The following is an 18,416-nucleotide window of genomic DNA, read 5'->3' as shown; positions in this document are numbered from 1 at the left end:
GAATACTTTGTTCTGTACAAAGTTGAATGTGCTGACAACAAAATCACACAAAAATCATCAAAGGAAATCAAATTTATTAACCAATGGAGGCCTGGATTTGGAGTCACACTCAAAATTAAAGTGGAAAAACACACTACAGGCTTATCCAACTTTAATGTAATGTCCTTAAAACAAGTCAAAATGAGGCTCAGTATTGTGTGTGGCCTCCATGTGCCTGTATGACCCCCCTACAATGCCTGGGCATGCTCCTGATGAGGTTGCAGATGGTCTCCTGTGGGATCTCCTCCCAGACCTGAACTAAAGCATCCGTCAACTCCTGGACAGTCTGTGGTGCAACGTGACGTTGGTGGATGGAGCGAGACATGATGTCCCAGATGTGCTCAATCGGATTCAGGTCTGGGGAATGGGCGGACAAGTCCATAGCTTCAATGTCTTCATCTTGCAGGAACTGCTTACACACTCCAGCCACATGAGGTCTGGCATTGTCCTGAATTAGGAGGAACTAAGGGCCAACCGCACCAGCATATGGTCTCACAAGGGGTCTGAGGATCTCATCTCGGTACCTAATAGCAGTCAGGCTACCTCTGGCGAGCATATGGAGGGCCACTTCACTCCTATTCCCGCAGCACTCTGCTTCTGTCTCCTATTCACTGAGTCTCAGCAGCAGCGCAATGAAATGACGTCATGCGTCTGTTGACTCACATGCTGATTGGTGCAAGACGAAGCCCGGCAGCCCTGCCTCCACCAATGTATTCACCGCTGTCTGCATCCTGAGGAAGCCGATAGCGGCGGATGGACGACAGGTGGGGGAGGGCATGGTGCGGCCCGTGGGGCACTGTTTCAGCCCTTCGGCTGCCTCGGTCCACAGGCCGGACTGGATCAGCAAGAGGGCCGGATGTGGTCTGCGCACCACAGTTTGCCCAGGTATGATATAGAGCATCAAATAGTTTTTTGATATGATGCCCTCTTCCAGTGCCTTCTCCAATATTGTTCTCAGATCCTGTTGAAAAGATAATAGGGGGTTAGATGATAGCTTGTTGTAACATTTTATCACTGAGTAACTTGAATGCCTGCTCCTCGTATTTATCAACAGGCCAAACAACTAAATTCCCCCCTTTATCTGCCAGCTTAAAGAAAACGTCTTTCCAAGACTGAAGTTCAGGAAGGGCCATTTTTTCTCTCTTCGTGATGTTTTGCCTTTTAGATGCAGCAAATGGCTCAGATTTACCCCAATTTTCTAAATCCGCTGACACTGTCTTGACGAAAACCATCAATTGCTGGACAAAGTTGCAGAGAAGGAAATTTAGTGGATTTCCTATATAAGTGACTAAGGTCAATACTTGTCTGATTGGACTCATGAGCTAAAACAGATTCCTTTCAGTGCTTCCTTTTCTTCAGCAGAAGTAAAGATATCACCCAGATTATGATTGGGATGTAGTCTTTTCAGCAGTAACTTTCTAGCAAACAGGTGAATGTCTTATGGTAGTGAAGATGTCTAGATCACTTGAGGGAGAAAGTCAAACCTTTTGATATTATGCTCAGCTGAAGTTAAGTTGTGTGTAGAAAGATTTATTACCTGTAGTTGATCATTTCTGAGAATTGTGTTAGGTCTCCTCTGGATGTCATGTGGTCTATATTTGTTGTTCATTCTTGTGTGGAGGGTTCGTTATTGCTTGTGTCACCACCCTGGTAATTGGAAGAAATACTGCCTGCAGATGAAGATAACGAAGTAGAAGAGGTATTTCTTGGTAACAAATTGCTGTGCTTCTGATTAATTCTGTCCCATGTGAATACTTGGTTGGTCTCATAGTCTTGTAGGTCTCTCTGAAATTTTTTTGCTTTATTTTGGCTAATTTCCTTTTCCCATGTGTCAAAATCTTTTTTCGAATCAGAGAAAAAATGATTAAGGTAATCCTTGGCGACATTTTCCATTTGCAGATTGTTAATGGTCCGTTCAAATTCTTCTAGTGCAGCTGAATTGGTTTCTATGATTAATTGATTTAAGCCAAAAGAGCACTTGGATGCAATGTCTTCCCATATCTTTTTCATTCCAACATTATCTAAATCCAATGATGGATATACCTGTACCCAAAGACCCCTGGAGACTATTTGTTGCTGCAAATAATTCTCTAGCATTGCATGGGTCCACCAAATGTTCATTTTTTATGACATATATCTTTATATTTACACATATTGTCTTTATAGTTCTGCAGAGAATCATTAAAAACCAAAGAGGAACCCTGCTTAAAAAATCATTAACTTTATGCCGCCAGGTGGTTTCTCTGGCTTTCAAGTCCATATTTGCTCAAGAAATGTCTATGAGCCACAGAAAATATATCAACAAAGAGCTGAGCATATAATAAAATATTGTGACTAGAGACGCACCAACTGTGAATACATGCCAACAAAGAAACAAAATAGTGCACTAAAGTCTCAAATTGTAATTTTTTATTAGAATATATCAAATAAATAGTAACAAAAAAATAAGTAAAAAGCAGAGTAACCAAAATGGAGGACCACATAAGTCTGATTAAAATGATGAGTGATCTAGTATGCTTCCCAGTACCTGTAGTATCTATCCCTTTAAATAGTCCATGATAAGATAAGTTATAGTAAGAAAGCACTTTGGCTGCATGCCCACTATGTGTTTTTCAAGCGTTTTTTTGCCGCAAAAACGCTTAAAAAACACTTGGTAATACGTGTCCCATGGTCCCCAATGGTAATCCGCATGTGCTGTGCACATGCTGCGGAAATTTACGCTGCAGATTGTCATTGCAGAAAAATACACAGCATTTCCATTAATTTTGCGGAAACGCGGTGTAATTGCCGCCATTGACTTGCATTGAATCGCATAATATCCGCATGACTACCTGTGCACATGCGGATATTAAGCGATTCAATGTGCGGATGGTACCTGGATCTGGAGAAGTGGAGACTCTCCTCCAGACCCAGGTACTATAGTACCTGTAGTTAAAAAAGAATGAAAATAAAAAAAAAACATTATACTCACCTTCTGATAGCCCCCGGTCTCCTGTATGATGCGTCTGCTGTCTTGGGCTTTGCGGTGGTGTAAAAGGACCTGCCATGACGTCATTTAGTCATGTGACACGCAACCACTGCCGTAGGCGGTCACGTGACCTGTCACATGACTAAATGACGTTATGGAAGGCCCTTTTACACCACCTCAAGCCGTCAAAGACATCGGAGAAGGAGACCGGGGGCCATCAGAAGGTGAGTATAATGTTTTTTTTAATTTTTCACCAATTTTATTCTTACTTTTACTATTGATGCTGCATTTGCAGCATCGTAACTTGGTCACACTATATAAATCCATGCCAGTTGCATGGATTTATATAGTGTGACCAAGTTGTCAAGCACTTTCCAAGTGATGCTAAAATCGCTTGGAAAAGCGCTTGAAAACCCGCATGCGAAATCACATGTTCAAAACGCTTCACAAACGCTTCTACCTGGCAGAAAAAAACACATGTAAAATCCACATGCGTTTTTCCTGACAGGGACATGCAGAAAAAATCCTGAGCATTTCTGCATCGTGGACTCTTAGCCTTACCTTAAATCCTGTGATGAAAAGAAGGGTTAATTGCTGTGTGGCCCTGGCTCAGCTCCCCCTGCCCAGTAACATGATATCTGCAGATTGGACTGTATTTTCAAGATGACGGGTTCACTTTAATGTTGAGATGTGTATGTATCTAGTGATTGATCCCAAATTTTTATGTCTCCTGATTTTACAATGAAACGAGCAATGTAATTCCTATAGTATGCTCTATTTTTCTGAGATCGCAGGCCGATCTTGCTCAGATGGAGCTCTAAGAAGTCTTCAGGATAATGGTGCCAGCGGCTGTGCATGCATAGATTGTATAGATTGTTCAGTGCAACTGGAACCATTTTACTGAAGCTCACCATCAGATCAATCTGCGCAGGTGCCGCCCATGGCAGACACACAGTCTGCATAAAAACAGACTGTGAAGAGCTCTATAAATTATAATGGGTATGTATTTTACCTGTGAAAAATAGACATCTGAACGAGGCTTAACATGTACATAATTATGATTTTATTTTTTTTTCTAATTGTAGACCCAATGTAATCTTTAACCGTCCACTAGATGTCACAATTTTCCTTTTCACATTTACTACTGTCAAGTATTCCACACTTCTACAATTCATAGCTATTAAACTTACTCATTCTCTCATCAATTAAAACTACTAGTGATGTTAATTCCAGATCTTGAGGTTTAAGGCTATGTGCCCACGTTGCATTTATGAAGCAGAAAATTTCTGCTGCATAAATGCAAGTCCTCTCCCGGAAAAACGCATGCGGAATTCCGCACGCGTTTATCGCGCATTTTTCGCGCGTTTATCACGCGTTTTCCACATGCGGAATTGCCTTGCGTTTTTTATGTATTGGACAAAGGCAATTCCGCTTGCGGAAACGCAAAATTAAATGACATGCTGCGGATTTTTGAACGCTGCATAAACGCTGCGGAAAAATCCGCAGCATGTGCATAGAACTTGCGGAATCCCATTGGGGACCATGGGGTGCGGATATACATGCGTTTTTCAAGCGTTTACGCTGCGGAAATTCCGCAGCATATACGCTTGAAAAATGCTACGTGGGCACACAGCCTAAGGGAATAGCTACTTTCTAATTTATGGTATTACTGTCCATTAGTGGCCATGTTCCAGACCTGATTGCCGTACAGTCAGTGAACTAGACTGTAGTAAATAAGGGCAGAGCACTTTACAAAAACATCGACATAGATATAGTAATTAGTGTTGAGCGAGCATGCGCGACACTGCTCGGTACTCACCCGAGCATCTCACTACTCGGGATGTTCGGCGAGCACCGAGCATTTCCGGGTTACTCGGGCGGGAACTCGGGTCTCCGCCCTGCACGTTTGGCGCTCTTTACAGAGCCAATGAACATGCAGGGATTGCCAGCCAGTCACTGTAATGCTGCAGCCATTGGGCATTACAGTGATTGGCTTGCCGCACAGCGTCACCTCGAGTATTTAAAACCGGGCGCCGCCATCTTGGACACAGTCGCTCCGGATCAGACAGTGTAGGGAGAGTGCTGTTGAGTTAGGGAGAGATTTATACTGTGAAATAGGTAGTGTATGGTCTCTAAAGCCTGCCAAATCAAACAAACAGTCCTTCTCATGACTAATATCCATCCCAGATATCAGGCAGGCTGGCTGTATAGGAGACGCAGTGGTTATACCAACAAACACTGCATTACAGTCCTGTGTGCTCCTGTTGGTCAAATTTATAGACTTAGCCCCAGGTCTCAGGGGCCTGGAAAAATCCTTTTTTTTCATCTAAATCCTGTTTTGTTTTTTTTTCCTCATTCAGACTGTACAAATACCCGTCTTATTAACCTTTTGGTATTCCCCCCCCCCCAAAAAAAAATGTAGTGTGTCTGTGAGTGTTCAGACACAAATATATCTGTTTAAAAGAGTCTGGTGTAGGCCAGAGAACTAGAACTGTGTTTTTCCTCTTCCACGGTTCAAATCTGGGTGTTATCAACCTGCTTGCCTTTTTTCCATAAAAAAAAACAGTTTGAGTGTGTCGCTGACTGTTCAGACACCAATATATCTATTTTAACAAGTCTGGTGTACACCAGGAAATTATAACTGTGGTTTTGCAGTTCCACGGTTCAAATCTCTGTATTATCCACTTTTTTGGCTTTTTTGCAGAAAAAAAAGCATTTTCAGTGTCTCGCTGACTGTTCAGACACCAATATATCTGTTTAAAAGACTGGTGTAGGCCAGAGAACTAGAACTGTGGTTTTCCTCTTCCACGGTTCAAATCTGGGTGTTATTAACCTGCTTGCCTTTATTCCATAAAAAAAACAGTTTGAGTGTGTTGCTGACTGTTCAGACACCAATATATCTGTTTTAACAAGTCTGGTATACACCAGGAAATTATAACCGTGGTTTTGTAGTTCCACGGTTCAAATCTCTGTATTATGCAACTTTTTTGTCTTTTTTGCATAAAAAAAAACATTTTCAGTGTCTCGCTGACACCAATATATCTGTTTAGAAGAGACTGGTGTAGGCCAGAGAACTAGAACTGTGGTTTTCCTCTTCCACGGTTCAAATCTACTTTTTATCACCCTTTTGCCATTGATAGTGCAAGTGTAAGCTATTTTACTTCATTTACAATGGGCACGGCGCGTGGCAAGGGACGTGGAACTGGACGTTCTGGTGATGGTGCGTGCAGAGGATGGGGCCGTGGCCAAGGTGAAAATGTGCCACAACCAACAGCCACATCTTCTCGCTCCCAGTTCTTGACCGAATTACTAGGGAAGCACACAACAGCACCACTATTGCGAACTGATCAGTGTGAACAGGTTATTAATTGGATAGCAGATAATACTTCCAGTTTCCTGGGCACCACCACCTCCGATCTGTCTTCCACACGGTCAAGTGTTAGTAGCCGTGAGTCTCGACTGCATACTCCTCCTCACCCTGATGCTCCTTCCTCCCACCAAGCCAAGTGTCGTCAGACAGCAACTGATCCCACAGTTGGACACTCTGAAGAGCTGTTCACTGGTCCATTTCCATATTTGTGCCCCTCACCTGCTCCGCTTGAAGTGGTGGAAGAGGAGATCCCATGTAGCGATGCCCAATTATTTGAACACCCACGGCCACAGGAAGGCGACGCTGGCAATTTGTCACAAGAGGTGGACGATGACGAGACACAATTGCCACAAAGTGAGGAGGAGGACCGTGGTGTGCAAGTGGAAGAGGAGGAGATGGTGGATGATTTAGTAACTTATCCAACGTGGCAGAAGGACACGCAGAGCGAGGCCAGCAGAACACAGGGGGAGGGAGTGAGAGTACCCCAACAGGCAGGAAGAAGCAGTGTGGTGGCTGCAGAAAGAAGGCGGGCAACCGTTCCCCGTAACACCAACACAAGGGACGTTGCCAGTACAACCGGTAGGTCTTCCAGAGTCTGGAATTTTTTTAAAGACACTGCTGATAACCCCAAAAAGGCCATTTGTACCTCCTGCCAGGCCAGCATCAGCAGGGGTGACAAAACTACCAGCCTGACCACCACCAGCATGATCAGGCACATGGCAGCAAAGCACCCGACTTTGTGGGGCGAACCCCAGGGTCCACGACCAGTGTCAGCAGGTGTCACCACTGCTTCTTCCGCTGTTGTGTTTGTAAGAGAACCCCCTGTTGTGCGTGCAAGGCTATCCCCTGTCCATACTGCATGCAGAGATGCCCCCTCCTCTCAGTCTTCACTTGTTATGGCAGTTTCTCAAGAAACAGCATCAACGTCCACGTCCCACCGGAGCTTTCAATTGTCCATATCCCAGAGCTTTGAACGAAAGCATAAAATTCGTATCCAACGCCCCACAGGCCACAGTCCTAAATTCGCACATTTCACGACTGCTTGCGTTGGAAATGCTGCCTTTTAGGCTGGTGGAGACGGAATCCTTCCGTGACCTTATGGCGGTGGCCGTCCCTCGGTACTCGGTCCCCAGCCGACACTATTTTGCCCGGTGTGCCATCCCTGCACTACACAAGCACGTGTCCCAAAACATCTGCCGTGCCCTCAACAACGCAGTTACTGGGAGAGTTCACCTGACAACGGACACGTGGACAAGTGCTTGTGGCCAGGGACGGTACATCTCCCTGACGGCACACTGGGTAAACATAGTGGAAGCCGGGACCCAGTCGGACCTTGGGACGGAACACATCCTCCCCACACCGAGGATTGCGGGCCCTATGTCAGTCAGAGTTGCCCCCACAGTGTACAGCTCCTGCGCATCATCCTCCTCCTCATGTTCAGCCTCCATATCAGATATCACCACATCAGTTACAAGCTGAAAGCACTGCAGTACAGCCTCAGCCAAGCGGCAACAGGCTGTGCTGAAATTCATAAGCTTAGGTGATAAACCTCACACTGCTTGAGAGTTGTGGACAGCTGTAAAAGAGCAGGCAGATCTGTGGCTGAGACCGCTGAACCTACATCCAGGCATGGTCGTGTGTGACAATGGCCGTAACCTGGTGGCGGCTCTGAGGCGAGGCGAGATCACACACGTACCATGCCTGGCTCATGTGCTTAACCTCGTAGTTCAGAAGTTTCTTAAATCGTACCCCGAGTTGCCAGATCTGCTCGTCAAAGTACTCCGCCTGTCAGCTCATTTTCGGAAGTCAGCTACAGCTTCCGCCGCCCTTGCTGTGTTGCAGCAGCGTTTGCAGCTTCCGGCACACCGACTGTGATGTCCCCACACATTGGAACTCTACCCTCCACATGTTGCAAAGGATTTGTGAGCAGAAGAGAGCAGTTGTGGAGTACCAGCTGCCGTCGATATTCAGGTCAGACTCCACACATAAGACCTCAGGAGTGGACCTGGATGTCTGACATATGTACCATCCTGACAAACTTTGAGGAGTCCACCAAGATGGTGAGTGGCGATGACGCCATCATTAGCGTCAACATCCCACTTGTCTGTCTTTTGCAACGCTCTCTGCAGAGAATTAAAGAGGAGGCATTGCAGCCAGAGTATGATGAGATGGATCAAGAAGCCGTAGCGGGCGATTACACACAGCCCAGCCTCATCTCATCCCAACGTGCATTGGGGGACAATGAGGAGAGGAGGAGGAGGAGGAGGAAGAACAGGAGCTGGTATCATGCGCTGTAGACGGTAGTACCTGTACAACTGTCATACCGTTGGTTCAGCGTGGGTGGCCTGAGGACAGGGAGGAGGAGAAGTAGGAGGAGGAGGAGAGCATGATCAGTCATCATCTTGGTGAGGACACGGAAGTCTTGCCCGTTACAGGCCGGCACGCATGGCTGACTTTATGTTACTCTGCCTTAACTGTGACCCTCGCGTTGTCAAAATGTTAGGTGACAGTCATTACTGGTTGGTGACACTTTTAGACCCCCGCTACATGGAGAACTTTCACTCTCTTATTCCTGAGGTGTAGAGGTCTACAAAAATGGGGCAGTACCAGAAGGCCCTTGCTGCAGAACTGTTAAAAAAATTCCTATCTGAACACGCTAGCGGCAGAGGTCACAGTTCGTTGCCCAACCAAGGCGTACAGGCGAGAGAGACTCAACTCCAATCCAGCAGAGGCAGGGGAACACTGTCAACGTTCTGGGACAGTTTTCTGAGACCAGCCCAGCTTACAGGCCCTGAGGCGCGGGGTACTCTCACAAGGAGTGGAAAGTTTCAAAAGATGGTGAGGGAGTACCTTCCCGACCATACCAGTGTCCTCCGTGATTCCTCTGTGCCTTTTAATTATTGGGTATCTAAGCTGGACACTTGGAATGAACTCTGTCTGTACGCCTTGGAGGTCCTGGCCTGCCCTGCCGCTAGCGTGTTATCGGAGCGTGTTTTTAGTGCCGCTGGGGGAATTATAACTGATAAGCGCACTAACCTGTCAATTGACATTGCTGACAAGCTGACCCTTATCAAAATGAACAAGGGCTGGATTGGGCCAGACTTCTCATCACTACCAAATGACAGCAGAGTAACATAAAGTCAAATCCACTGTGTTGTTTCGGGAGGTGTATTCCCATGCACCGCTTCACACCCACACATGGGTATACGCTTCCTCATTTCGGCTGTTTTTTGCTCTTATCCTTATCCTCAGCCTCCACCACCACTATACCACCAGGGTGACCATGGTCCGTGTTGCCAGCTTTGCAAGTTCCTCCGTCCTAATTTTTGGCAGCTTTTGCTTGGAAGGCATAGGCAAAGACTATGGGAGACCCACTCCCCAATAATGGAAATAATGCTTTTAATATGCTGTACTGCATGGCTCTTGTAAGGGGCATTAAAATCGTCTTGTTAAGCTACTGTGACCTCCATGTCTCTTTCAAGGGGCATTAAAACCGTCTTGTTAAGCTACTGCGACCTCCACCACTTTTCCAAGGGGCATTGTTATTGTCTTTTTATTCCACTGCTACCTCCACGTCTCTTCCAAGGGGCATTAAAATCATCTTGTTAAGCTACTGTGACCTCCACGTCTCTTCCAAGGGGCATTAAAACCATCTTGTTAAGCTACTGTGACCTCCACGTCTCTTCCAAGGGGCATTAAAACCGTCTTGTTAAGCTACTGCGACCTCCACCACTCTTCCAAGGGGCATTGATATTGTCTTTTTATTCCACTGCGACCTCCACCACTCTTCCAAGGGGCATTGATGTTGTCTTTTTATTCCACTGTGACCTCCACGTCTCTTCCCAGGGGCATTAAAACCGTCTTGTTAAGCTACTGTGACCTCCACGTCTCTTCCAAGGGGCATTAAAACCGTCTTAAGCTACTGTGACCTCCACGTCTCTTCCAAGGGGCATTAAAACCGTCTTGTTAAGCTACTGCGACCTCCACCACTCTTCCAAGGGGCATTGATATTGTCTTTTTATTCCACTGTGACCTCCACGTCTCTTCCAAGGGGCAATAAAACCATCTTGTTAAGCTACTGTGACCTCCACGTGTCTTCCAAGGGGCATTAAAACTGTCTTGTTAAGCTACTGTGACCTCCACGTCTCTTCCAAGGGGCATTAAAACCGTCTTGTTAAACCACTCTGAACTCCACAGCTCTTCCAAGGGGCATTGAAATGTTGTTTTTAATTAACTCTAACCTCCACGTCTCTTCCAAGGGGCATTAAAACTGTCTTGTTAAGCTACTGTGACCTCCACAGCTCTTCCAAGGGGCATTGAAATGTTGTTTTTAATTAACTCTAACCTCCTCGACTCTTCCAACGGGCATTGCATTTCCTCCTAATTTTTGTCAGCTTTTGCTTTTCAATGCATAGGCGAACACTAAGGGAGACCCACTCCCCAATAATGGGTAGAAGGTTTTTAGTACGCTGTAATCCACGTCTGTTTCAATGGGCATTGCAGTTCCTCATAATTTTTGGAAAGCCTTCCATTCACTGCTTAGGCCAACAGTGTACAGGAGACCCAGTTGCTATAAATGGAAAAAACGGTTCAGTTAAGGCCCTCTGACCTCCATGTCACTTCCAAGGGGCATTGGAGTGCCTCGAAATTTTTGGTAGGCATTGCACTCACTGTATGCCCTATAACTGTGTAGCCGAACCGCTCCTTTTGGTACAGAAACATATCCTACAAGACATGTGTGGTTGACTGCCTGATATTGATGTGAATGGTCCCTGTTCCTCCTGCTCTTTCTCCTTGCCCACCACCTCATCCATCATTCATCACCTAAAGCTTTGTTTTAACGGGAGTCATAGAACTGGGATAGTAGCAGGAAAACATCCAGCAATCCTCGGAGGAGGTAGGATATGCGCCAAAACACTGACCACCTCAGGCCTAGCCGCTACTACATACATGCGCTTGCATTCCAAGGAACAGAAAGCTAAGGAGATGGATGGCCTCATGATCATGAATAATTTACTCATTGTGTAGGAGGCCGACCACTGCTGCTGTCTACCTTCTGAACTTTGTGTTGAAGCCTGATTGACCCAGTACCCGCAATCCTCTATGTCTGGAGGACGTGTTGCATCCCAGTGTCCAACTGTGTCCCGGCTTCCAAAATATTAACCCAGTGTGAAGGCGTCAGTGAGATGGACCATCCCTGGCCACATTCACTTGTCCACGTGTTTGTGGTTAGGCTGTCCTTCAAATAGGGGCGGCTGGCGACCGTTTATGGACACCCGGCTGCCCCCAGGCGGCTGGGGACCGTGTGTGGGCACCCGGCCGCGGGGCGGCTGGGGACCGAGTATGGACACCCGGCCGCCCCCTGGCGGCTGGGGACCAAGCGTGGACACCCGGCCGCCGGGCGGCTGGGGACTGAGTATGGATACCAGGCCGCCGACGCAGCCATGACGTGGTGGCCAGATTCCGCCTCCACATGACTAAAAGGCCCAATTTCAAGTGCAAGCAAGCAAGCAGTATGGTATTGCAGACTGGGGGTGGGTGGGTGGCAGGCTGCATACTTGCGCTTGCATTGCAAGGAATGGGGGAGGCACAATTGAACACTGCCCTGGTACAAGGACATGCACGGGGATAGTTGCAAGTCTGCATCTTCTGATGCAGCAAGGATCACTTCTGATGGGCACACTTTTAGGCAGTGACCTGGGTGTCAGAGATGCTTCTAGGGGGTCTTCCCCATGCTGTTCCCATGTCTTTTCAGCACTGTATGCATGTGTCACACAGCACATGGCCAGATATGGTTGCAAAATGTTAAAATGACATTTCCCGGTGAATGCATTTGTCACGGTTGAAAGCAATACAAAAGTGCAAAAACGCATAAAAAATGCTACTTGTGAACATAGCCCAAGGTGTGGAGGAGTATTTTTGTTTTTGGTTATTTATTTTACCTTATACACAAGTCTTTACCCTGGAGAGGATGTTCCTTAACATATTTCACAGGAAAGCAGTTTCAGTTTCGTTTTTGAACGTTTTATTGTGAGCACGTAAAAGTGGCTAAATACCTCCGACCACGTTGTTGACAGCAGTGACCTGGGGGTCAGAAATGCTTCCTGGGGTGATCCCCATGCTGTCCCCATGTCATTTGAGCACTGTGACTATCTTTTTGGGAACTTTTTAGGCTTTCTACAGACTGCCGGGGGTGCCGCCGCAAAAATGCCCGGGTCTCCCATAGACTAACATTGGGCTCGTTGCTCGGGTCGAGCACCCGAGTATCACTGTGAGCTCGGCCCGAGCTTCGAGCACCCGAGCATTTTAATGCTCGCTCAACACATAGTAATACCATAATATATAATAATGTAACTGCATTAAATGCCTGTTCTTTGCCATAACATTAAAGCTGGTTAAGGCTGGTGTCAGAACACACAGTACATTGCAATTTGATGCATAGCTGTACCCCAGGCAAAGTGCCCATGCTGACCACTGTCAACTGACAAAAGTGGCAGTGATAAAGTCATCATCAGATGGAGGCTATATAAAAGAAGGTGGCCTGGTCTGATGAATAACATTTATTTTTATATCACGTGGCTGGCAAGGTGCGTCCACAATACTTATCTGGGGAAGAGATGACACCGGGACGCTCTATGGGAAAAGGCAATCCAGCCAAGGCACTGTGATTCCCAGGGCAATATTCTGCTGGGAATCCTTGGGTCCTGGCATTCAAGTGAATGTTACATCTATAATATAATCAGGGATGTGTCCTTCTGTCCGAAGCCTCTATAGACTGCGCACTGCACCTGCACAGTGTGACCGGAGACAGAAGAACACATCAAGACCGGGAGGAGGACGATGAGTGTGGCGCTGGAGATAGCAGTATGCGTAGTTGCTGACCGCATACCGGGATCTCCGGCACCATGAGGACATACCGGAGAGTAAGTATGGAGGAGGAGTGTGGTGCCGGAGTCAGCACCTGTGTGCATAGCGCAATCTCCGGCACCATTTTGCTGAAGACAAATTCGCAGTGTCTTCAACAAAAATGGCACCAGATAGCGCTGTATGCGCACGTGCTGATTCCGGCGCCATTTTATTTAAATATTTACCTCAGACCAGACCTGGGCCTCACTGTGCCGTCCCACACCCGCCCGCCCTCTGTCTCCATCCGCCCTCTGTTTCCATTAGTATTGACTGCATTGGTGGAGGAGGTGCCTCTGGCCCCTTCCTCCGCCAATCAGCGTGTTAAACAGCTGATGAGATGATGTAATTTCATCACATCAGCTGTATACTGCAGAGAGTCAGCGCACCAGACACAGGAGCAGAGGCACAGGCAGAGTGCCGGGGTACAGGACCAAAGTGAGTATGTGGTGTTCTTTTTTTTCATGTGTATGTGAGCCTATGGGGGTCTCAAGCTGGACATGGGGAGGCTATAGGGGTATCATGCTGGACATGGGAAGGCTATAAGGCTCTCATCCTGGACATGGGGAGGCTATGGGGGTCTCATGCTGGACATGGGGATGCTATAAGGCTTTCATTCTGGACATGGGGAGGCTATGGGGGTCTCATGCTGGAAACGGGAAGGCGATGGGGTTCTAATGCTGGACACGGGGAGGCAATAGGGGTCTCAGGCTGGAAATGGGGAGGCTGTGTGGGGTTCATGCTGTATATGGGGAGGCTGTGTGGGGCTCATGCTGTATATGGGGAGGCTGTGTGGGGCTCATGCTGTATATGGGGAGGCTGTGTGGGGCTCATGCTGTATATGGGGAGGCTGTGTGAGGCTCAGTGAGGCTCATGTCGTATGTGGGGAGGCTGTGTGGGGCTCATGTTGTATATGGGGAGGCTGCGTGGGGCTCATGCTGTGTGAGGGCGGTTACGGTATATAAGGGGCTGTGGGGGGCTCATACAATATATATAGAATGGGCTGTATTCAGGTTCAAACGGCATATAGGGGGATTTCACCACTCGTAATTTCTCTCAATATTAAGTCATAACATTAATATTAATATAATTATTAATAATATAATAATTATCATTAATATATTGATATTAATATTTAGTAGAATTAATTTCAGCCTATTGGTTCGGCCCTCCACAATAGTCACGGTCTCTCATCTGGCCCCTCGGGAAAATTAATTGCCCGTCCCTGACTCAGATGATGAGCTGCAGGGGAGCGGGAGAAAGGCGAGTAGGAGTGTTTGTGAATGGATGGATGGATAAGCAGCATGAATGGATGGATGGATGAGCAGCATAGATGAACAGCATGGATGGATGAGCCGCATGGATGGATGAGCAGCATGGATGGATGGATGAATGAGCAGCATGGATGGATGGATGAATGAGCAGCATGGATGGATGGATGAATGAGCAGCATGGATGGATGGATGGATGAATGAGCAGCATGGATGGATGGAGTAGCAGCGCAGCCAGGATAGGGGAGCATATACCAGGCTGGGGGACCCATCCATTCATCCAGCCTTAATGCAGAGGGATTATCAGTCAGGGCTGGAGGCGCAGTTACAGCTGACGCTCTCTATTTTCAGAGAAATGAGGAAGTGAAGATGGATCCAGCTCAACACACCGGGCAATTAATTAATATTCAACAATCTTTATTGGCAAATCCTTTTAAAAACTTGTAGAAAAGACAAAAAATGGACATCTCAGATGACAGAGCATATATTATGGGATGGGGTGTATAAAAAAATGCCATACACGTTTCGAGTGAAAAACTCTTGAACACTGGCTATGAAAAAGAATATTCTGAACTGGACTTAAGTATGCTAACAAATAATCATGGATACAAAAAACACGTGAAAACAATCAACAAAATACCAATCACAGAGAAGACTAGACTGGAAAAACTGAATGAGAAATATGTGATGCAATACATATGAACAACTATGTACGTATACATGTATACAAAACCTGCAAACAATAAATATGTGCATGATCAAATTTTCAATAAACATTAACTGCAAAAAACTCTATAAAAAAAAATTAAAAAATTTTTTTGGGGTTTTATCCTTTTTCTTTGTCTTTTTCCTTTCAGGGCTCAATATTATGTTTTTAGTAATGTAACATAATTTCTCGTCTGAGATTAAGCTCTGATGGAGCATATGTGTTCAGAGAAAATATCCAGAAAGCTTCTTTGTTGCGGATCGCATCAGTATGACGACCGCCTCTAACATGTTTCGGTATTTGTTCTATCGCGTATACACGCAGACCAATTTTACTGCGATTATAACATTCCACAAAATGTTTTGAGATATTAGAGATGTTCCTATCTGTGGGCTCTTCAATGTCATAAAGATGCTCCCTGATTCTAAATTTGAGCTTACAGATTGTTGAACCAACATATTTGAGGTTACAGATTGTGCATTCCGCAACATAAACTACGTGATCACTATTGCAGTTTAAGAAGCTTTTAATACTGAATTTTTCAATGATTGTAATTGTAAAAATGATTGGTTTTAAACTACACTGTGCAGGTTTTGCACGGAGTTTGTCCACACTTAAAATAACCCTTTAATGACAACCATGTTTGAGATGTGGGTTTTTTGTGATGGTTAACATGCAAACTAGGTGATAATACATTTCCTAGCGTTTTTGCTTTCCTTGGTACCATTCTCACTCCGTCTTTTAAGATATTTGTAATGACGGGATCAACTTGCAAAATGTGTAGATTGCGTCGCACTATCTGGGAAATGAACCTAAAATACGGACTATGATTAAGAACCAAAACTGGCAAGCTGTTTTTTTTATTTGATTTCATCCTAGTTTTATTAATTAAGTCTGTCCTATTCCTAGTGTTTGCAATCTGTTGTGCTCTGTTTAAGCTCCAATTGGGATAGTGTCGATCAGAAAGGCCTGGATTCTATGTTAAAGCTTGCACTGGAGCTGCAATTCCACTTAGCTCTAATAAATTCACCCACAGGAACAGCTTAGGTAATATGAAAAGGGTGGAATGAGCGAGCACCCAAAATTATATTACCTGCTGAAGGTTTTCTGTAGGTTTTAGTTACAATTGTGCAATTATTGACACCAATAAGTTCCAAATCCAGGAATACCATTTTTTCACCATGATGACTATGTGTGAAATGCAAGTTAAACTGGTTGTCATTAAGGTAAGAGATGAAATTTGGAATCTCTGATACCACCCCCTCCCAGACAATGATTTAACTGATTTAATGAGCCATTCGCAGTTTCACTGTACCGTCCATGTATACTTACACGTGCATGGCTTAATCTTTGAGACAAGCATATGCTACTGGCAGGATCAACCAGGTAGCCCCCCAACACGACTGGACCTAGCATATAGTTTTATTGAAGATGAGAATGGATTATGGATAATATACATAAAACACTCTTCCCACCATGCCATAGTTAAATTGGCTACGGATGGTGAGAATTTGGCTCCCATCGCCACTCCGCTAATTTGCAATAAGAACTTTCCATTAAACATAAAATAATTATGGCGGAGTAGAAATGAGAGCACATTTTCTATATACTCTTTAAGTTCAGGTGTGTAAGAACTGTACCTGTCCAGGTGGTATTGGACAGCCATAATAGCTATGTGTCGGGGAATAATGATGTAAAGAGAAGAAACATCACAAGAAACCCAAGTGTATCTGTGGGACCATTTGAAATCTTGAAACATACGCAAGACATCACGAGAATCCTGTAAAAAAAACGGTATTCTTTGTACCAATGATTGTAAGGCACTATCTAGCCATGCGCCCAAATGCTCATTTAATGAGCCTATTCCTGACACTATTGGTCTTATAGAAATATGTGTTTTAGGCAGTGCATGGATGATAGGAATAATGGATGATTTTACCTCAAGGAATTCCGTTTCTTTTTTGGTCAGTGTACCCAAAGAAAAACCTTCAATTACTTTTTTATTTTTTTCTGCGAAAAATAAAGTAGAGTCACTAGCAATTGGTAAATTCGTCTTTTTGTCCTGTAAGTGCGACTCTATAGCAGCCACATAATCAATATCATTCATGACCACTACAGAGCCACCCTTATCAGACATTCTTATAACCAGATTTTTATTTTTCGTTAGGTTTTTCAATGCAATACTTTCATCTTTGGTTAAATTAGGTCTTTTCTTCTGAATAGATGTTTCACAGAGATTCTTTAGATCTCTGGTAAAAATATCCTGGAATCTATCCATTGCAGATGTTCTACTTTGAACTGGATAAAAATCCGGATTCTTTGTAAAAAAAAATCAGTCACTCTATTGGTCAGAGAGGCATTCTGAGAGGGATTTAATTCTTTTAGATGAAATAAAGCCTGTTGTTCACAAAAATCAAGATTCTTAAAATCATTGGTAATGATTAAAGAAGGGCTTATAACCTCAGGCTCTTCTGACCAAAAGTGTTTTTTGATGGTTAAATCCCGAATGAATTTGTTTATATCCTTAACAGTATTGAAAATATCCAGTCTATAATCAAAAGGAGCAAAGTTCATTCCCCTAGAGAGAAGACTGCTCAGCAGTTGACAGTTGATGAGATGACAGATTTATAACATTCATTGTCGTTTGCTCTGACTCCGTAGTAACCTGTCTGATGGTAGTACGGTGTTTGCGTCCCTTTCTTCTACCGCGTTTTTTGTCAGCCGCGGATTTTTGAAGTAGCTGAATTGTGGACTAATAGTCGGAGTCTCACAATTAGATTCATCTGCTAACACATCAGAAGTAACAGTCTCAGGTGAGGAGAAAGTGACTGAAGAGGGTTTGCGATTTCTATTTTTGTTCTTGTTTCTGTTTTTACGATTCTTCAAAATGGACTTGGGAGTAGAGATGAGCGGTGTTCGACTAGAACTGTTCGCCAATCTCAAATTCGAGCTGTTTTGGGCGGTGTTCGAGTTGTTCGACGAACCCGAACGATTTGCAAAAAATTCGGCTGTTCGAGGTTATGTTCGATAACTGTTCGTGCACCAAAAGCTTGTCCTGCATGTCTGGCGCTATTTAGAGCACCAATCATGCAGGGATTGTCTGCCACTCACTGTAATGCCACAGCCATGGTGGTTGTGGCATTACAGTGATTGCCCAAA

The sequence above is a fragment of the Phyllobates terribilis genome, unplaced genomic scaffold, assembly GCF_046119375.1.
Source record: "Phyllobates terribilis strain yellow unplaced genomic scaffold, ASM4611937v1 Scaffold_1__5_contigs__length_1240528914, whole genome shotgun sequence".
NCBI classification, from domain to species: Eukaryota; Metazoa; Chordata; class Amphibia; order Anura; family Dendrobatidae; genus Phyllobates; species Phyllobates terribilis.
This window is presented reverse-complemented; position numbering follows the sequence as displayed.